The sequence below is a fragment of the Felis catus genome, chromosome A3 (genome assembly GCF_018350175.1).
Source record: "Felis catus isolate Fca126 chromosome A3, F.catus_Fca126_mat1.0, whole genome shotgun sequence".
Classification (NCBI taxonomy): Eukaryota; Metazoa; Chordata; class Mammalia; order Carnivora; family Felidae; genus Felis; species Felis catus.
In genome coordinates, this window is record NC_058370.1 from 116713146 (window position 1) to 116735064 (window position 21919).

General features: G+C 42.5%; 1 protein-coding gene across 3 annotated transcripts in view; it reads left to right on the forward strand.

Annotated features, from left to right (window-relative positions):
- The window catches only part of ALK (ALK receptor tyrosine kinase), an 815814-nt gene that overhangs the window by 608707 nt on the left and 185188 nt on the right, over positions 1-21919 (forward strand). The window lies entirely within an intron of this gene.

Below are 21919 nucleotides of genomic sequence, written 5' to 3' on the forward strand. Positions count from 1 at the left end.
ACTCAATAAATGTTGGCTGTGAGAAGCAACAAAGGTGCAATTAGCAACCCAGATCTCCTGAACCCCTCAGCTGGGACATTGCACATTTCACCCATAGGAGACAAAGCCAATTCACAGGTTCATTTATGGTTGCATCTCATGACAAATATGCTCTGCTAAGAAGATAAAGAACTTGCTCAGATCAAAAAGTTATAAATTCTAAACAGTTAGATACAGCATGGAGCATGTGGTGATGCTTGTGGACTCAATGCACAAAATAAGATGTGCTCCTAATAGGGACCACTGACAAATGGACAAAATCAGTGTACCGTGGCATGGGGGAACAACAAGTTCTGCCTCTCAATCTTTACTCAGGCCAGTTCTTTCCTGAAAATTCTGTTTTAACTTTATCACAGAGAAGGTCCATGAATTGGGCACCCCTCTCAGTTCCACCCATGTTCTGCAAACAAGTAGAGGTACAATCAATGATCAGTGGGCTTGACTTCAGAGACCCCAGTCATCTCCCAAGCTGAGGCCCCTGAGGTTTACCCAAGGAAAACCTGAGGACAGACTGGGAATAATTCATCTCATAGCCTCAGATTCTCATTCTACCTCAAATCCTAAGGAGTCTTGGTACAAAAGGGTTCTGGGTGGCAGGAATGGGGAATGGAGTGGTGTGGGTAAGGGGATTGGGGATCAGAGTTCCTAGGGAAGATGGGAGAAGACAGAATGGCTGAGTTGGTGGCCTGATGCCTTCATTCCTTTGGATTTTTCTGTAGAGGATGCCCCACCCTTCCCTGAATTGCATACTGGGGAACAGAAAGGGTTGACTTGTCCCAAGGTCATGCTCATCAGTGATAGGGGTAGAGAAATGTCACTCTGGGCCTCATTGGCTCCGCAATTATTCAAATGCTTTGCTTATAATACAATCACAGCTCCAAGCTCTGATTATTGGCATCATCAACATCATCTATTAATGGTTTTTGAAGTCCTCTGGGTACACAGCATTGTACAAGATGCTAAGTAGCACCAAATACAGATTGAGAAAATGAAAGATGAAAGAGAGCAGAAAGTGGACCCAAACAGGCATCTTTCTGAGTAGCAAGATCTAAATCAGCCTAAATCCATTGGTGTGAGCTCATCTTAAAGGGCCAGGTCTCCTAAATTCAAGGACATTCATTATTTCAGGGTCTTCTTTATTATTCCTGTCTTCATTATTTTCAGCTGCCTACTTTTAGCTGGAAGTATTTAAACTATTAGTTTTCCTTTTATCCTTTTAGTTAAATAAACTTTCTCTTTATCACCTATCAGCCTTTCCCAACGTCGTTGTCTGCAAGGGGAGAAGTAAGCAGAAATCTAATAGTTAGAACAAAATAAATAAGTAAAGGAGGAGTTGCCTCCAAATTGGCCGGACCTTGCTGTGTTTGCATGGTGGCACCTTGCCACCTGGCGTTTCTACTTGATGGTAACTTAGGAACTCAGCACAAAGTGAGGAGACACACTTTGCTGAGAATGCCCATCACCCCGGCATGAAACGTGCTCAACCCGCTGCAGAGCAGCAAACATCTGTTCTGCCTCTTTTTGTGCATGTGCTTTTAAGCTGATGGTGGGAGACAGCCTGCCAGAAACGTCTGAGTTTCCACCAAAGACATATTGTAGGTTAGAAGGCAGAAGGCTGCTGTTGTATTGAAAACCTGTTCATCAGAGTTTCCAAAAGGAACAGATATGAAAGGTTCAAATGAACCCTTCAGGGTTTCTCCATCTAACCAGGCCTTTAAGCTCTGCCTCTCATTAATCTTTAATGAACAACAAAGAAAATGCGTCGCTGGCTAATTATCCTGTAGGGTGGCAGATGCTGAGCGAGGAAAAGTCCCCAGAGTCACATCATTTAAAGGGACACTGTCAAAAAAAGGAAGTCTTACTTCAAAACGGGTTCTCTGACCTGGAACATTACCTATTTCTTGTTAAATTGAAATTTTGCTTCTCTCTCGACATTTTTACCATTGTCTCTATCGAGGGGATTTGAACTTTAAGAGTCTGGAGCAATCAAGTGACGGAAACCTAAGTTTGTGCTTCCATCCCCCAACAGGGAATTTTCATCCCTGCTCACAGGAGCTGGATGCAGGGACTTTGGTGCTGTCTTTGATCATGTCATGACACCTACCTGCAATGTCTTTCCTGGCCTCCACTTCCCTCAAATTCCTCTGTCTCCAATTACTTTGAATTTTCTTAGCCCTTAAGCAGTGTCAACACATGAATTATTGAATATAACTTCCCTTCGGTCAGGAACTATGCCCCATCATCCATGTCCAGGACCTACTGTGTGCCTAGTATATAGCCTAGTATATACTCCATAAGGCTCCATAAGGAGCTTTGGTGAATCCAGTGAACTAGCTTACATGTGCCGTGGGCTTATTTGTTTTTTATTCTGTACGACCTCTTTAGTCTTCACAACTAAAAATTCCTTGAGGGTAAGATTCTTGTCTTATTCTTCCTTTGTCCTGCCACTAGAACACTTGCGACAGATTTATGTAATAATTTCTTCACATGTTGGATGGCCATGTTGATTGCTATTTAAAGTCTGTTTTTTATACCAATCCAGCATGAAGTATAAAATGTCCTATTGGAGTAAATTGTTATATGCTTTCTATATAAGATGAAACTAGGCTAGTCTGAGTAGACTTCCTTTTATAGCCAATTTTATTTTTAAATTTTTTTAAATTTTATTTTTAGATTTAAATGCAAAGATCTCAATGCTATATTTTTAGGATTATGTTTACTTCAGGAGTCAATCAAACATTTTTTTTTTAATTTAAAAATATTAACCCTAGTCAAATTCTAAACAAGTTGCTGAAGAAGTGGTCTGCAACGTATCCAAGAGCCAACATGGGTGCACCCAAAACGGGTCCTGGAAAACACCTTCTTCAAAAGAGTTGTGTGATTAGTAGGATGAGGAGATTGACAGACACAGAATCTCTTAATTTAAGCAATGCATTAGGCAGGGTTCCCACTGATATTCTGATAGGTAGGTCTGCAGCAATCGAACACTTGTCTCCAAAGAGGCATAGTGAATGAGGCTTATCCATCTGGAAGGTATCTCCAATAAAAACAGTAAAGGATTCTGCCTTGACCTTTCGTTCTTGTGTGTTTTGATGCATGACCAAGATGATGGCAGAGAGATTTGCTCAGACCTACTACATGCCTGCCACAGCATTAGAAGCTATGTGTTCATTATCTCATTTCAGAGGAGGCCTGGTCTGCTGATGACGCCATACTTGGTAGAGAGCTAATCCCACAGGTGACAAATTCTAAAGTCTGGATACCAAGCCAGTTAAAATTTGCTGCAGGAAATGTCATGGTCCTGCGCTTGGGGTTCAAAACAATCCACTGCTTTGAGCCACAAACTATAGGATCTGGCAAATCTGGCTTGGAAATCATTTTTGGGAAAAGGATTAGGGGTAACGAGAGGTGGGGGTGGATTCCAGTTGATCACAAGTTAACATAAAGCCATGGTGTGCTGCAGCTGCCTGAGAAGACAGTGCTCCAAGAGGCTGCAGGCTCAGAGCCCAAATCCCAGGGGGCTATGACCCTGGAGTTCCCCACATTGGCCAAACTGCAAGGTACTGCCATCATGCTAGGATCCAGGAGCTGACAGGAACTTCAGGAGCCATCTAGCTGTATTTTTGTTGACAAATTTCAAAGGAACAAACTTAAAATAAGTCCTGAGGAGAATGACCCCAGCAAGGTGAACATTAGAAACCAAAACAATAGAAATCTGTTAAAACAGATATTTTTAAAACACTTTCCTATTCATTCTACTATCTAGCCTTCCAGGAATCCTGTGAAGGAGTCAATAAAATAGAGGAACAATGAACAGAAAGGTGGGGTGACTTTTCAAAGATCCCCAGCCAGGGAAGGAACCAGATCTTGAGCCAGGATCCTGGGACACTCAATCCAGTGCTCTTCCCCAGTGGTGCGCCACCTCTCCGGGTCAGCTCCCTGGCCTGCCGCTCACCTGGCAACTGCTGTCTGCATGGTCTGGCCTGGAGCAGCTACACAGCAGGCAAGGGCCATTTGCACCTCTGGCTTTCAGTGGAGCTTAAGCTGGAGCTCACTGGGGAATGGCTCTGCCACGTTTTCACTCAACACCCCTCCTCCGCCAAGCCCAGCCTCCCTCCCATCACTGATCTCTTGTGAAGTGAGGGATGTAAAACACACAACACAACGCAAACCTGTGATTTCCTGCCAGCCAGTCCCTGAGAGCTGCCCCTGCTCCCAGAAACAATACCCTGATTATCATTCATTATTTCTACTTCTTAGTATTAAAACCCTTTTAATATGGCATTGGAGACCATTGGGGAGTTTTAAATTTCATGTCAGACCAGAATTTATGGGCCAGTTCTGAAATTTTACCTCTGGGCTCGATAATTGCAATTCGCTTTTAATCGCTCTCTTAGACACCTCTGTTAAAAGACTTCAATTATTTCCACATAGTGGCCCCCGGGATTTGGCCAATCTGAATACTCAACTTGTGTCACCTCCTTTTGGAGGCCTGCATGTGAGACATTAGCCATGGCTCATGGGTGAAGACGCCAGGTCTAACAAGCTGTCCTACCAAGAAGCCTGGGGTTCTTAGGAAAGACATCTCCCCTCACAAGGAGCTGAGTTTAGGAACCACACCCTCATTTACTACTGCCCTCCCGGTCCCCAGTAGGAAGCAAAAAATTAATGCATTGGGGTATGCATGTTCACCATGCTAGTTGTAAAAGCTATACAATCCTGAGAACATGCAAATGCAGAGTGGCAACCCTTCCATGGAAAATAGCTTAAAGTAATATGATTCAAGAAGTCACTGGAAGGATCAAGGAGGGAGAGATCCTTCAGCAGAACCCCAGAGAGCTCTGAGATGCTTTTGGGAAAGTAAAAGCAGGTGCTATCTGAGGGGTTGTGCAGTATTGAAAAGGAACCCCCCCACACACACCACCACCTCTAAGGACAGAACGAGGACACTGGAGCAGCAACAGTCTGCTTGTTCTGGAAACCACACAAGTTAAAATTTGCTGCAGGAAATGTCATGGTTCTGCACTCATGTTCAGAACAATCCACTGCTTTGAGCCATACCCTATAGGATGTGGCAAGCTCTTACCCGGCTCCAAAGACCCAAGAGGACAGGGCAGGATACTAAGACGGAATGCTGGGGTGGAAATAGCTAAAGGAGCCACCTCTGAGGTGTCATTTAGTGTTTTCTATCTGGTAGTGGCAATTTGTATGGGAGAAATGCACATTTCTGTATGCAGAGTCACCAGCTGCTGAAAGAAGGTTTACTTATGGGCTAAAAACATCTGCTTCTGTTGGGAGACAGTGGGCTGGGTGGGAGCCAGAGCTCAGACCGAGAAAGGGGGAATTCACCAAAAAGGCTTGGCCTCATACCCTGATGTTCTAAGTCCTGTGTTTGGGTAGAGGCAGCCAAGAGGGAATGAGACCCCCCACCCCCCGCCCAATGTTGATGAAGAGGTGCCCCCAGGCCCTATGTCTGCAACCTTTCCCAGGTTACCTAGGGGTTGCCTGTCCTGGGAGGCATGTTCTGTTAGATGATTAGCAGATGGGACCAAAGCAAGAAAAGCCTTCCTTACTCAAGAGGGTTGATCTTCTAACATGACAGTAGACTAAGCCACTGCATCTCCACATGGAGGGCAGTCACTCCATAGACACACAAAATGGTTCCATGGAGGTACTATAAACATATCTATTTATATGTTACTCATTTAAAAATAACCTATTAGATTTTACTTATATTTAATATCAGATAGGAGTATATGTACATGCTCAAAAGTTTTTTAAAATAGAGGAAAATAAGTAATAAAGTCTTTTAAGTTAGATGATTCTCTTCCTTCCTTCCTTCCTTCCTTCCTTCCTTCCTTCCTTCCTTCCTTCCTTCTTTTCTTTCTTTCTTTCTTTCTTTCTTTCTTTCTTTCTTTCTTTCTTTCTTTCTAATTTCAAATTAGTGCACATACGGTGTAGTCTTGGCTTCAGGAGCAGAACCCAGTGATTCATCCCTTATATATGATACCCAGTGCTTATCCCAAAATGTGTCCTCCTCAATGCCCATTACCCATTTAACCCATCCCCCACCCCGCACCACTCCAGCAACCCTCAGTTTGTTCTCTGTATTTAAGAGTCTCTTATGGTTTGCCTCCCTCTCTGTTTGTATCTTATTTTTCTTTCCCTTCTGTCATGTTAATCTGTTGAGTTTCTCAAATTCCACATATGAGTGAAATCATATGATATCTGTCTTTCTCTGACTGACTAATTTCGCTTAGCGTAACATCCTCTAGTTCTACCTATGTTGTTGCAAATGGAAAGATTTCATACTTTTCATCACCATTTAGTATTCCAGTGTGTGTGTGTGTGTGTGTGTGTGTGTGTGTCTTCTTTATCCATTCATCAGTTGATGGATATTTGGGCTCTTTCCATACTTTGGCTATTGTTGATAGCACTGCTATAAACATCGGGTTCATGTGCCCTTTCGAATCAGCATTTTTGTATCCTTTGCATAAATACCTAGTAGTGCACCTGCTGGGTTGTAGGGTAGTTCTATTTTTAATTTTTATGGAAACTCCATACTGTTTTCCAGAGTGGCTGGCTGTACCAGTTTGTATTCCCACTGACAATGCCAAAGGGTTCCCCTTTCTCCAAATCCTCACTAACATCTGTTGTGTCCTGAGTTGTTAATTTTAGCCATTCTGACCGGTGTGAGGTGATATCTCACTATGGTTTTGATTTGTATTTCCCTGATGATGAGTGATGTAGATGATACTTTTAAGTTACTTGGTAGTAAAATATTCAGTGACATCTGATTTAATTCAACATGGGCTCTAGCCCCTGACCCACCCCCAGTCACATGCCCATAAACAAATACAGGGCCAAGTCATAGATGAGGACTAAAAGGCCCCAGTTACCTTAATTCAGTTCAGTAAGACACTATAAGGATTAGGCACCAGATGCTGGCCCTAGGTTCCTAATGTCTGTGCTTTGCCTACCTAAAGAACTGAGTTCCATTTCCTTCTGCTTTCCATGACTCCGTTTCCTCATCTGTAAAATGGGAAGAGTCGTGTATTATCCCCGTCCTACAAGAACTGATGTTTATTTTCATTCATGTGAAAATGCCAGGAAAGGAGGAAACTCCCAACTCATATTTGTTACAGACTTCACCCCCACCCCCCACACATACCCCTCATCTCCTGCCGAGGGATGACTCTAGTAACAGGAGAACATCATAAATCAGTCTCCACATGTACCAATGCCAAGCAGACAATATGGCAGCCAGTCTCCACAGTCTGAGTCCCTTCCTGCTTCCAGTAATCTTTCAGGGGATGGATAGGAGAGCACCAGCCTTGGAATCACAAGACCAAGCTCTAGCACTTACTAACTAGTCTTCTGAGCAAGACTTGTAAGTCTCCATTCCACACTACCTGGCTGTGTGACAAAGAAGATAAGAAGGCCTGTGTGCTTGTCACCCAGGGTGACTATTAAGAATCAGATGAGAAGGTGTGCGCAGGAATACAAAGCCCCTCAGATGGGAGTTAGTGTGCTGAACTGGATGGCCCATGTCTAGTCCAAGGAGAACTAGCTTTATGGGCATGAATATTTGGGAGGGAGAGTCCATTTTCATGCTGAGTCCAACTCATTATTAAATCTCCTGATACACATGGTAAGGACTGTGCTCTGCCACAGTAGGCCCTCAAGAAACTACTGTTATCTCAGCCTTCTCTGGGATACCTCTCAGCTCTGAAGTTGTAGGATCTCAGAGTGTCTGAGGCCATCTTCCTCGGTCTCCTAAAGCAGCCCAGGGTGTGTCCTACCTCTGTGAGAAGCTGAGGCACACAGAGACAGCCATAGGCTTGGAGTTTGACAGGGCTGGGTTTGAATCTCAGCTCTGTTACTTACTAAGTCGAGAATAAGATAATTCACCTGCTGGAATCTCAGTTTCCTCATCTGTACAGTGTGGCAACAACACCTTCCCCTCACAGCTTTTGAAAGGTTCAAATGAAATAGCTATGACAAATTCCTTCACAGGGTCTGGTGTAGCATTTGTGTCCGAAGAGTGGTTGGCATTATGATACTTACAGTAATCTAACAGCAATATAACAATTATTACCATCATTGCTTGGATGACATCACTGGCAGGTTTCCAAAGCCAGAGATGCTAGCAGACCACCAATTCCTTTTACGTGTTTCAGGATCCACCCATAGCAGCACCAGCCACACAACCCCTACTCTATGAGCATGAAGAGCCAGAAGTGAGTGTCCACCACCTGCTTGGTGCAGAGGCCATCAGACCCTTGAATCAGAAGCTCAGAGCTGTTTTGAATGATGTCTCTGAGCCTGTTATGAGCTGTTGGCGGAGCCAACCCACAGAGCTTACACGAGCCAGGAGTTCACATGCTGGACTCTGTATTCCCAGCCTTTGTCACAGTCCATTCTTGCAGTCCTGTGTCTTTTGAGGATGCCATAGACTGGAAAGAAAAAGAGGGCTTCTGCCATCCCTCTTGGCTCCATGAGAAACACGCCAAACAATTGGATAGACTCCAGCTTCCATGATCTATGATTACAAGGCCTGAGCAAAGAGATGAGTTTTACAACCTCATCTCCAGGAGTCAGTTTTTATTGACTCTTTGGAGGTTTCTGCTTGGTTTGGTTTTAACAAAACTGCATTGCAGGCTTACCAGTGGCTATGGTGACATTTATAACACAGTGGATATTCAGACAGCTCTTTCTAAGACGCTTTGCATATATCTCTTGGGAGGCAGGTAAAAGAAGATGGGCTATTCCTGTCTTGTAGGTGACTGTTCCCCAAGCCCTTATTGATTAAACATATCACTGAAGGGCTGAACCAGCCCCAAACCAGGAGTCTGCTCATTCCAGAAAATTGCAGCTTCCAGTATAGGGCCAGGGACAGTGCCAAAAGATCCTGAGTGCTCAGAGCTTTCTAACCGTGAATATTCAAAGTCTGAGATGAATCAGGAGAGGGGAGAAAAGGTTGGCCCCACTCCTGGGGATTCCTGCCCACCTCAACCCCAGCCCAGAACTTTCTGACGCCATGTGCCTCTGCTTCTAGTACAGTCTCAGCATGCCTTAAAAATTCCAGGTCACTATTTGAGCTGACCTTCTGATGTCATGTGAAAATTGGTGTTGGCAGTTTCAGCCCAGAAATTAACTCCCAGGTGAACATACCATTGGCACAATCTCATGGCCTCTCAAGTGGTTCTGGCTGTTAGGTTCTAGAAAGCTCCCACGTGGCTGACATGGTAAAATCTTGAAGTCCAAATTGCATTAGTTTCCTCAAGCATGGCTTAAAGGTATGAGCATTACCCAGGCGAAGCTAATGGGCCCATGATTCCTAGGTTATTAGCAAGCCCTTCCTAATACTCTGTAGTGGGCCTCCCTGAAGGCAAAGGTGATATTATTCACCTGGAAGGCAGAGGTAAATGTGTAGGAAAACGTCCTGCATTCTTTCCTGCCACAAGGAAAATGGGGCTCCTTTGTGAGAAATGAGTTGTTTTTTCAGTAGCCCATGAGCTTCCTGTCCATGGGCTGGTCAACACCAAGTAACCATTCACAAGGAGTTAGTAAAAATATTGTAAAGTTTTTTTCTCCACTTAGTTGGGATGGTTTGGAACTATCCACCTATGTTCATTTTCTATAGTGACCATAACAAAGTACCACAAGCTTGGAGGGCTTAAACAACAGAACTTTCTTATCTCATGGTTCTGGAGGCTGCATGTCTAAGCTCAGGACATTAGCTGGACTGGTTCCTTCTGAGAGCTGTGAGGAAGAATCTGTTCCATGCCCAGATTCTGGTGGCTTGTTGGCAGTCTTTGAAATTCCTTCCCTTATAGATGCATCACCCCATTCTCTGCCTTCCTCTTCAATGATGTTCTCCCTGTATGTTTCTGTCTCTATATCCAATTTTCCCCTTATTATAAGGACACAATCATATTGGATTAGGACCCACCCTAATAATCTCATTTTAATTTGATCACCTTTATAAAGAACCTGTTTCCAAATAAGGTCACATTCTGAGGCACCGGGGGTTAGAACTTTAACATATCTTTTGGGATGGGACACAATTAAATACATAACACCACCCTTTCTGTCATCCCTTCTTGAACCACAGTAGACCAGCCAGTAATAACAGATGTCAACATCCTCCAAGAAACTCTTCTAAAAACCTCCTGGGTAGAGTTAGGCACGTGTCACTCTTACTCCTCTAAACCCTATACCAATCACCCCATTCAATCTGGGAGTCAGATGACTAAGGGATACCAGGTTGAGTCTCGATCAGTGAAAGCCCAGCAGAGAAAAAGCAGAAGGGGGATTCTGGGTATAAGGGGCACCTTGAGCACATGCATAGGGGCAGGAAAGAACCCTGGCATGCTCTGGGAACCAGAGGCAGCTCCTGAAGGCATTGGAGAGCACAGTCATGTTTCGCTTTTAAAGAGATGATTCAGGACACAAGGTATAGAATGGAACTCTCCCCTGACCATGGAATGGAGGTGCATAGTTCAGGTCTCAGTCTTTCTCTGCCACACAAAAGGAAGACACGTGGTGATTTCCAAGATTCGTGCCAGTCATACACCATCATCCATGATACTTGCCACAATACAGTATAACCACTGTAGCAGGGCCAATGAGCCCCCCTGGGCCAAGGAACTCAGAACATGGTCTATCAGTGCCTCTGGAAATTACTTCTGCATCCCCGGATGGCCAGGGATGGGGCAGGTGCAGCATGTGGAACAGGGGATCACCTCTGGTGGGACAAGTCTGTGGGCTTGTCCAGGCCTGTCCAGGCTTTTCCAGCTGACTACTATCCCAGCCTCAGAATTTGCTTACAGGGCTGCAGTTTATGGCCAGGTCTACCCTACCATATGGAGTTTGAGCACAGAGTGGCTTTACTTGGCCAGAGATTCATGACTGAAATGGAGTCTCTGAGCTTGGGCGTCAGCATTTTGCTTGGCGCAGAGGCTTGCATTAATATTGAACCAATCAATACATTAACACATTAAATGGCATTAAGGCTGGCTCTCAAGGGAGCAAGATGGGCGACTGGCTATCATGTGAGCATGGGCAAGGAGGACTGCTTTCAGGCCTGGGAAATCAGGGGTGTCGAGGTAGGGGCACAGGATAAAAGCCCCAACCCCAGCCCCACTCAGGACTCAGAGCTCCAGTTAAAGGCAGACTGCTCTGAAGGAAGGATCCTACAGAAATGGCCACATTTCAGGTGTCAGTGTTGTTTTTATCCTTTACCCTGAGGAGGATGTATTTTAAAAACAAAAACAAAAGGAATGCCCACATTGAGTTAGCTTGAAAAAAAAAAAAACGTTGTGTTTGAAAAGAACAGATGGTGCTGAAAAGTTACTGGAAGAAACAGAGTTAGGAAACCAAATTCCAGATTCTTACTGTCTGCTGGTGGGTGATGTGCCCACATCTCCTTACAAAAGGAGTTTGAAAGGCAAAATGATTACCTCGGGCTCTAATCTGAGAACATCCACAGCCCACCCCACCAGAGAGATTATCTGACAAGCCTGTAGAGTAGGGAACACTGCTGAGATCCCCTCTTGTGCTCACTTCTGTAATTTTATTTTTTTATTTATTTTTTAATATGAAACTTATTGTCAAATTGGTTTCCATACAACACCCAGGGCTCATCCCAACAGGTGCCCTCCTCAGTGCCCATCACCCATTTTCCCCTCACCCCACCTCCCATCAACCCTCAGTTTATCCTCAGTTTTGTAGAGTCTCTTATGGTTTGCCTCCTTCCCTCTCTGTAACTTCCCTCATCCCCATTTTCCTCCCCCCTGGTCTTCTGTTGGGTTCCTCAGGATCCCCATATGAGTGAAAACATACGGTATCTGTCTTTCTCTGCCTGACTTATTTCACTTAGCATAACACTCTCCAGTTCCATCCATGTTGCTACAAAAGTCCATATTTCATTCTTTCTCATTGCCAAGTAGTATTCCATTGTATATATAAACCACAATTTCTTTATCCATTCATCAATTGATGGACATTTAGGCTCTTTCCATAATTTGGCTATTGTTGAAAGTGCTGCTATAAACATTGGGGTACAAGTGCCCCTATGCATCAGCACTCCTGTATCCCTTGGGCAAATTCCTACCATTGCTATTCCTGAGTCATAGGGTAGATCTATTTTTAATTTTTTGAGGAACCTCCACACTGTTTTCCAGAGCGGCTGCACCAGTTTGCATTCCCATCAGCAGTGCAAGAGGGTTCCTGTTTCTCCACATCCTCTCCAGCGTCTATGGTCTCCTGATTTGTTCATTTTGGCCACTCTGACTGGCATGAGGTGATATCTCAGTGTGGTTTTGATTTGTATTTCTCTGATCAGGAGTGACATTGAGCATCTTTTCATGTGCCTGTTGGCCATCTGGATGTCTTCTTTAGAGAAGTGTCTATTCATGTCTTCTGCCCATTTCTTCACTGGATTATTTGTTTTTTGGGTGTGGAGTTTGGTGAGTTCTTTATAGATTTTGGATACCAGCCCTTTGTCTGTTATGTCATTTGCAAATATCTTTTCCCATTGCATAATTTTAAATGATTCCTGGAATATGGCACCAACTGAACCCTCTCTCCTTTCCCATTCCTTGCCCAGAATCCAGCCGAGTCCCTCTCTGGTTAGGAATGTTTAGCAGATGCTGGAGGAGGTAGTGGCTTGTGTGGGATCTAAGCCAAAACACAGAGGAACTGAGAGAAGAGCTTCAGGATTCTCAGGCTCCCTCCTCATTTTGAGGTTTTCTCTCACTTGATTTTTTTTTTGCCTGCTACTCAGTGTTACCTCCTTTAAAAAGAAGAAAAAAAGCACTGGTGAATCCTCTGGGTATTTCTTTATACAACCTGGAGCAAAGAAGAAACCCTCTTAGATGACAAGCTTGGGACTGTCAGTTGCTTGGGAATCAGCTAACATCCTTAAACATTTTGCCTTTGCTTGCTGCTTCTAAATGCATGCTAATCCACCAGTCTCTTGACGTAGGGCCAGAGCCTTTGCTTCCACTATAGGCCTGTTGACTGGAGTTCTGCTTTTTCTTTCTACGTAAACCACATTCATGATTTTCAGTTTCAATTTCTTTAAAGCACTTGGGAAGTAGTCTGAGAACTTCTAGAGTTTTAAGCTTTTTTCCCCCCTGATCTTTTCTGTTGCCCCATATATACTGAATTAAACAGCAATTATTTGTAGTGGTTTATCACTACTAGTCTTTACAAAGTAATTCAAATTTTTCTTGCTCATGTTGCATCAACTGAATGAGCACAACTGCATAAACAGACTTGGGAACAAGTATAAGTGATTCTCAGTAGGTGTCTAACTCAGGTGATGGGAGCGGAAGGTGTAGATGTCCTGGAGAGTAACGTCCAGGAGGCACAAAGGGTTCCAATGAATGTGCAATGCAGAGATTATGCTAACTCAGCAAGCTGACTGGTCACATGAGGCCAGTTAAGAGTACTTCTTCAACTGTTATTTTCCTTACAACTGTGGCTATGATCAGTCTTCTTATGTTCACCCCACTTGCAAGGATATAGGAGCTAGGTCAGTAGAGATAAATTCACTCTCCTCTTCCTGGCCTGAAATATAGAATGAAGAAAAACATCTCAACTAGGGGCTGGGGGAATCCTGCCTCCCACAAGGCTGCATATCCCAACCTGGATTAGGATAATGTGGAACCTGAGGAGGGAAGGAATAGGGTAGCCTGGGGCAACAATGGGAAAAAAGCCAAAATATTTCTTGAATACCTCCTTTTCTGCACACTGCTGTTCTTCAAATACTAACCACTCTCAACCCACCAAAAAGCTCTTCTAAAAAACTAATCATTTGCATTTAGCATAAACATAAACCTATGTGCGATGTTGTAGAAAGTGCAGCAGTTTTGAGATAAAGAGTGTCAGGTTCATATCACCTCTTATCATTTACTACATGGGCAAGTTGTGTAAGCCTCTCTGAGCCTCAATTTTCTTGCTTATAAAATGGGGGTGATAATATCTGTCTCATGCGTTTATTGTGAATATTAAACGAGATAAAGTAAAATAGCTTTATTTATGTTCTGCCTTAAATCCCTTCTGGAAAGAGGCAGAAAATAAATAAACATGCACACAGACCAATAAAGTGCTTGGCACAATGTTCCCTGGGATACCTGCATTTGTATCTTTCGTCTCTTCATCTCCACAGGAGGAAATGAAAGGGGCCTTATGAATCTTGGTATTCTGGGGTGGGAAGTTGCCCCCAGATTCCCAAAATCCTACCATATGGCCAGTTTCCTATTCCACCTTCTTCTAATGTTGTTCCTTGAAAGGTCATCTGCCACCCTAGATTTAGGAGAGAAAAGAAACACTAACATAATAAGAGCAGTATCACCTAAGGCTTATTGAGTGTTAGCTAAGTGCCCTACATGCCTTACCTCACACAGTCTTCACAACACCCTTGTAAGATTCTATTATTATCCCCACTTCTTAATGACAGAACTCAGGCAGAGACAGGTTAGGTTAGGTGGCTGACTGAAGGTCACAGCCAAAAAGAGACAGACTGTGGACTATAAAACCAGAAATCTGGCTCAGAGTTTGTGGTCTTAATATGTTCCCTTGAAGGAAGGAAAAGGGGAAGAAGGGAAGGGAGGGATGGATGAAAGGAAGGAAAGGAGGGAGGACAGAAAGGAGGAAAATCAGAAGAAGTTAAAGAGAGCTAAAGTGCCCGTTCACTTTTTCTTTGCTCAAAAGCATGAAAGAAAAATTTGAAGAAACATAGTTTGGGAACATTTTCTTGGACCCTACTAAAGCCAGGTGCAAACTTCCAGATCCTGCCACCTATACATCCTGTCTGATGTAAACCAAAACTGCTTTCTAGCTACCAATGCTAAAGTCTCGGCTGAATCCATCTATGGCCACAGCGAGCACACCCTTTGTTCCAGGAGAACCGGATGCCGCTCAGCCTCCAGGGAGCTTTTTGCCAACATGGACCAGTGGGAGCCATCTCCAGAGTCAACCTGAAACCTCATAATCTCATTTCTGATCTAATCCTTTCCAGAGCACATCTGTCTAACTTTTGGGAAATTGTAAAGGGCAAGGGAACAAGGAAGAGTATCCAAGGGTACCTGGATAAAAAAAAAAAAACTCATACACATACATGTTATTATTATTATTACAGAAAATTAACAAGCAACAAAGGACTTCACACTAAAATTTACATTGATCTGGCATTTTTCCCCCGCTATCTCCCATAAAATGCTTTAAATGCAGGCTGATTTAATGGAAATGATAAAAATAGTGCTGAATGGTTTATATTTGCCGCAGAATTACTATAAGGTATATTTTAAGAAAAAGTTTAAAGTTATGTGTGTTTTTTCCTTTAGGATAAGATTAAGGGGAGAAGGGCAATTGGCTTTTTTTGTTTATTTGTTTGTTTGTTTCTGTATTGATCTGGATGAACTCCCATAGGCTTAGTTTCTTGTTTCTAACAAATCTTCACACCTTCACACCCATGTCTGGACACTTGTCAAGAAAGAGTCTTAGCAAAGAGACATGCAAAGGACTGTCAACAGCAGGGCCGGAGCCTTGACCATGTTATGCTCACTAACAATAATAGTCGTGTGACTGAGCTCTGCCAGAAAGGGACACATTGGTTGGCTAATATATGTGGTTTTCATCATCCTCCACTTAACCCATGAGTTTGGCTGTCTTGGCAAAGGGCCTCGTCACAGTCTAAATGACTTTGCCCTTGTGACCACTACAGAATACGTGGATGACTACATCCTTTATCTTCTGGCCTGCAGCCATGTTCACCAGGGCCAGAAGTTGGAAGAAAGCCTCAAGAAGACAGTTTTTAACCTTAAGAAGCTTAAAAGAGCAGTTTAAGATGGTATTCCTAAAAACTGTGGAGTCACATTAACCTGTGTTTAAAACTCAGCTGGAAGTAGTGTATACCGTAGGCCTTCCATAATGTTAACTCTTATTGTTACTCTTGTTAATATCCATACTGACTGGGTTCAAGGTTGACCTGCCCTGTAGAGGACATTCACGCATCAGATGGGACCTCTCCTGGTTGAACACTCAGATCACTTCATGTCTCAATTACTACAATTCTCTGATTCCTTCCTTGGGTTCTAGGTACTTGGACAAGAGGTAGTTTGATGGTTGCTTCCTGTGGCCCTGCTCCATTAAAGAACAGACTTGTAGGCAAATGGAGAGTCAAGAGCTATGTGATGAACCAACCTGTAAACATCCCTCAACCTCCAAACTTTCCCAGTCCTTAGGTTTTTCCTAATAGGAAAGGTATCATTATTACCTGAATGGATAATAGCTAATGATAATGAAATGATGTGAACTTTTAGATAACCTCAGCTCCACTACAATATAAATTTTATCCAAGAATGTCAGAACCTTGTCTGATTTAACAGAAATGTGTTCATTCATTTGTTCTCTCATTCAATACTCATCCAATACTGAGTATGGATACACAATGATGAGTGAATGATGAGTGACCCTAGCTTTGAGAAGGGGTGTGTAAGACACAAGGGACCTCCCTCCTGTAATGACAAATGAAAAACATTGACTTCAACCAGCCTGGACCTCCTGTTCTCAGAATACACAGTCTATATTGCCTTTGCTCATGTGTTCACACAAATATCTCTGCATTGCCTGCCCCCTCTGCACAACCCACCCTCAAGTCTCACCTTGATCACACCACCTGAGATATCACTTTGCCCTCTAAGCTTTAATAGTACATAAGGCCTATGCCACTCACTTAGCTTTTCTATACTGCCATTCACTATATATTTTGGTGTTTACTTTTACTCTTTCTCACTAGTCTGTAAGTTCCTTGAGTGCAAAGCTAAATCCTAAACCCTTAGGCTCCCCAGAGCATTTAATACTTTATTTACTGTACAATAGTGCACTGATAAATACCTGAGAAATGCAACTCAATTCAACAAATTCTAACCAAGTTCTAAACACAAGGCATCTTTCCACATGCTACAGGAAGATACAAAGGTAAATGAGAGGCTTTTACTCTAAAGTGAGATGAGAGCCCTTTGGAGAGCTCTAAATACAGTGTTGACCTCCCATCAGAGTCACTACTATATTTTGTCATCTGGGTATTTCAACGTGATTTCTTTGGGCTGTGCTTAACACATGAAGAATCCATTTAAAAATGAATTCTTTCTGGTTTAAACAAATAAGATGTCTGCTATTGATAAATTGCAAATGCTTTTCTCCCATTCTTTTATCTACATTCCTTTCCCCCTTGAATCTCATAAATGAGTTGAGATGCTAATAGTTTCATGGACCAGTACCATTCCATGAAGAAAACTGTGGTCTTCTATAATAAAAGCTCCCACTATTGAGAGCCCCCAAAGGATGTTCCTTCACATACATCGAACTTCTGACAAATCCTCACAACAATCTGGTGAGGTAGGCATGATTTCCGTCTTAAAAATAAGGAAACTGAATATCAGAGAAGTTAAATTACTTGCCTAAGATCCCTTAGCTAAGCTGATGGTGGAGCTGAGAGCTGACTCTAGGCCTTGCGATACTGCAACAGCTAAAACCATCTCAGAAAGGCATTCCAGTAAATAATATGTAGTTTGAGGGCTTGCTTTTGTGAGCCAGCCCTATGTCAACATCATACCTATTAGAATATCATACAGTAGCAAACTAATACACATTCCTCTGTCTTGTCAACCGCCATCCGTAGTCCTCACAGGCTATCAAAAAGTGCCCCTTCATTCTGGACTTAAAATAACTCTGTGTGTCTTCATCCTCTTGAGTCATGGCTGCCAACCCTTCAATCTTGTCAGCAGCTGCCTCACATCAGATGTGCTGACAGTTTCCTTTAAACAAGTACAGACTCTTCTAGTAAGGAGTGGTGGGAGCTTTGGAGATTCTTGTTTCCATGCGAGAGCTTCTTAGGGTTTTTTGTTTTGTGTGTGCATTTTCTGACAATGTATTTTGTTGTCTGGCTGGCCTGTTTACCCTTAAAACCCAGACTGGTGATTCTTCTAATAATGCAAAGGAGACACCTCCTTTCCTACTTTTGGGACACCAGTGATATGAAATGGCAAATGAATATACAGGCTGATCCATAGTTTACACTGACTCCTGTTCTTGCAGTCTGGGAGCAATAATATACTTGATTTTAATCTTAGGTCTGCAGTAACCAAAAATGTGACCTTGGGCAAGTCTTTCCATTTCTCTGAGGAGATGGAACTTAGTCTCTTTGCAGATATAAATCTGTAATTCTTTGCCTAATCACTTCTTCCACCTTCTGGAGAATATTATTTGTGTATTGCAGCCTTCAGGGTTTTCATAAAGTGTTTTGTCACTAGGACTCCTGAAAATTGCTAGAGAAGTATAAGCATTAGATCAATAATGGACCTTGGAGAACTTTTGATCCAATCCTTGCATTCTGCTAACAAAAAAACTAAAACCCAAGGAGGTACAGGAACTTGCCCCAGCCCATGCAAATCCAAAACCAGAATCCAGGATTCAGCTCCCACTGAATGGCCTCTGTTTTTCCTGGGGTTTCCAGTCGCTGGGTCAGAAATGGACCTTGATATTCACAAACCAATTCTGCTTCCTTTTTTTTTTTTTTTGATGGATTCTAATTTATTCAGTATAATATAGCCACTCGACAAAAATGTGTGGTCAGGTTTTTTTTTCTCAGCAAATTTACACAAAATTAGAGATACTTTCTCTGGTTGAGAATACATTGATCAGAAAACGTGCAAAATTTCAGGCATTCAGAGTAAAGTGCCTTGTTCAGAGTCATCAGAAACATGAGGGGCAGAGCCAAAACTGGAAGTGGAGAGCTCTGGAGAGACAACTGGAAGATAATGGATGGTGACAGGCTGACCATACAGTCTTTCTGGCTTCCCAGAATCCAGATGGACTCCCCACACTGTCAAGTTGATTGATTGAAGCACCAGTACTAAGATAGCCACAAATCCCCAACACATGGACACAGCTGCACATTTGTCTCTAGGAGGATCTAGGTCAGAACATAACCTTCCCTCCTGCAAGCCCAAGTAGAGTTGCCACAGCCAAAGAGGAAAACAGAACCCCAATAAGGGAGTTTCATGACTGCTGGGATATAAGCAGAGAAAACGGAGGCAGACAGAAAAGAGAGCTTGCATTTGCTTTTCCTGGGGTTTCCACTGTCTCTTAAACAAAGCTGACCCTAGGTACAAGCTTGCCCTTTTCTTATCCCGACTTCCCTGGTTATAAAATACATGTTTGGCAACTGCCCTGAAAGTTATTAAAGCTGCAGCAGTAAACTATGGGAGGCCAGAGAATTTCAGACAAAAGTTATTGCATCAGTAACTCAGAAACTAATTCCTAAAACTCTTGACACATTTATCCAGAGGGCTAGTGCCAATATAGAAATGGAAATCATTGTCAAGGGCCACAGTGTACCTGGATTAAAATCCATCATTCCTCGCAGCAGAGAGCTATGGTTTTGGCAGAATGTGAATAGTCATGCATTTCTCCACCATCTTTCCTCAAAAAATAAGGTTCTTTCTTTTTCAGAAGAACAAGAAAAATTCTGCTCTCTTTGTCTCGTTTGTTTTTTTCTTAAGAACCCCATGTTTACATTTTCTTTTCAGATATTTCTTTCTTTGACAGCTCCACATTTAAACCGAAAGGCCTCCTTTACCTTATTCAATTGCACTGGTTTTATTTTGGATAGAAATCCTGCTGGGTACAGTAACAGGGAACAAACTTTACAACAGCAATAATCCCTTCTACAGCATCTATTGTGGGGAAACTTAATACACTTGTATTAAATGGCTGAGGCATTGGCTCCAGTGATCTGAATTAACTACAGAAGAGCATAGTTTGAGAACAAAGCTACCTTCTTCACTCAGCACATTCCTGCTGTATGCCCAGCAACATGGCAGGACTGGAGACTCAAAACTGCCATCCAAGAGCACCCCACTGAAAGACCACTGATTGCCTTAGGCAATGACTTCATCACCAAAAGGTAGCAAAGACAGAAAAGATTTGACAGGATCCAGTGTTAACAAGCAGTTGGAGAAACGGGCTTTCTGACTCACTGTTGGAGGACTGACAATATGCTCAGAGTTTTCAATGTACACACACTTTGACTCGGGTTCTAAGAATTTGTCTTAAGGCAGTTTTACAGAAGCATACGGGGTTAACCTCAGCATGATAATGAAAAGGAAAACTCAGAAGCAATGCACAAATCATTAAATATGCAATCATTGAACTAATCATGCAGTCTATATTTATTGTCTCCTGACATACCATTGAATGGCAAAGTCCAGTCACAGAGAGCACATGTAGGATGGTCTTGTTTATTCTTTTCCTTTTATTTTTTAAAATTTTTTTTAATGTTTATTTATTTTTGAGAGAGAAACAGAGACAGAATGTGAGCAGGGGAGGGTCAGAGAGAGAAGGAGACACAGAATCTGAAGCAGGCCCCAGGCTCTGAGCTGTCAGCACAGAGCCCAGTGCAGGGCTCGAACCCACAGACCGTGAGATCATGACCTGAGCTAAAGTTGGATGCTCAATTGACTGAGCCACCCAGGCGCCCCTTATTCTTTTTCTTTTTAAATATTTACTTAAATTCTGGGTAGTTAACATACAGTGCAATATTGGTGTCAAGAGTTGAATTCAGTGATTCTTCATTTACATACAGCAAGATAGTCTTGTTTATATAAAAGCGTAGCTAAAAGGTTACAGAAGTGTTGACAACAGTTATCTCTGGATAATGAGGTTCTGGGTGACTTTTACTTTCCTTTGTTACCTTTCCTGAATGGGTGGATTTTTTTAAATTTCTTCTTATTTTGAGACAGAGAGAGAGAGAGAGCAAGGGAGAGGCAGAAAGAGAGGGAGAGAGAGAGAGAGAGAGAGGGAGAGAGAGAATCCCCAGCAAGCTCCTCACTGCCAGCGCAAAGCCTGATGCAGGGCTTGACTTTACAAACTGTGAGATCGTGACCTGAGCCAAAATCAAGAGTCAGGGACTTAACCAACTGAGCCACTCAGGAGCCCCTTTCATGTTTTTTACTGTGAGCATTGCTTTGACTTGCGAGAGAAGGGGTGCTTTAAAAAAACTTTTTTTAGCAAAAAGCTAATCTTTCTCTAAATTCCTTTGCACTTGTACTTTCCAACCTACCTATGGTCTTACATAATGGTAGGACAATATGAAACATTGTGAGGAGTTCATGGGTATATACATACGTCAAAACTCATTAATTCATACACTTTAATTCACTAAACTATACATTTTAGGGCATGCAATTTGTATATTAAATATACTTCAATAAAACTGTTTTTAAAGGAATTTAAAAGAATATGTAATTTACTGTATGTCAAATATACTTCAATAAAACTGTTTTTTAAATGGAAAAAAAATATGGAATAGTCCAGGTAATTTCCACCCACTATGCAAAATTGTCAACATAACTATACATATTTTAAAAAAACGGAATCAATGGTGGGAAGTAAATTTGATGTTCCAATCAGTGACAGGAGGCTATTCCAAGAGGTTAATAGCATGAGTGAGGTGTAAAAAATGTTCATTCAGCTTATTCTCTGTTCTCCAGCAGTGTCTGTGTCCTTGAACAGAGATGGCTGCAGAGCTCACCATTCGACCTACTTCTATCTTCTTCTGTTTGCACCTTTTTTGTAGAGTTCACGCCAATCTTAGGTGCCTTTTACCCCAAAGTACATGCTTCGGTGCACTTTAATTTTCCTGCAGTAAATAAATAGCCCTTGCTAGCTTCCCTTAAGCAACCATATAGCAAACTCAAGGGTTCTGAGACTTTGAAATCAGAAAAAAATCTGAAAAACATTCTTCCCAGAGATAATTATGAATACAACAATAAACCTTCACTCTGCTGACAGGTTTTCTTAAGAA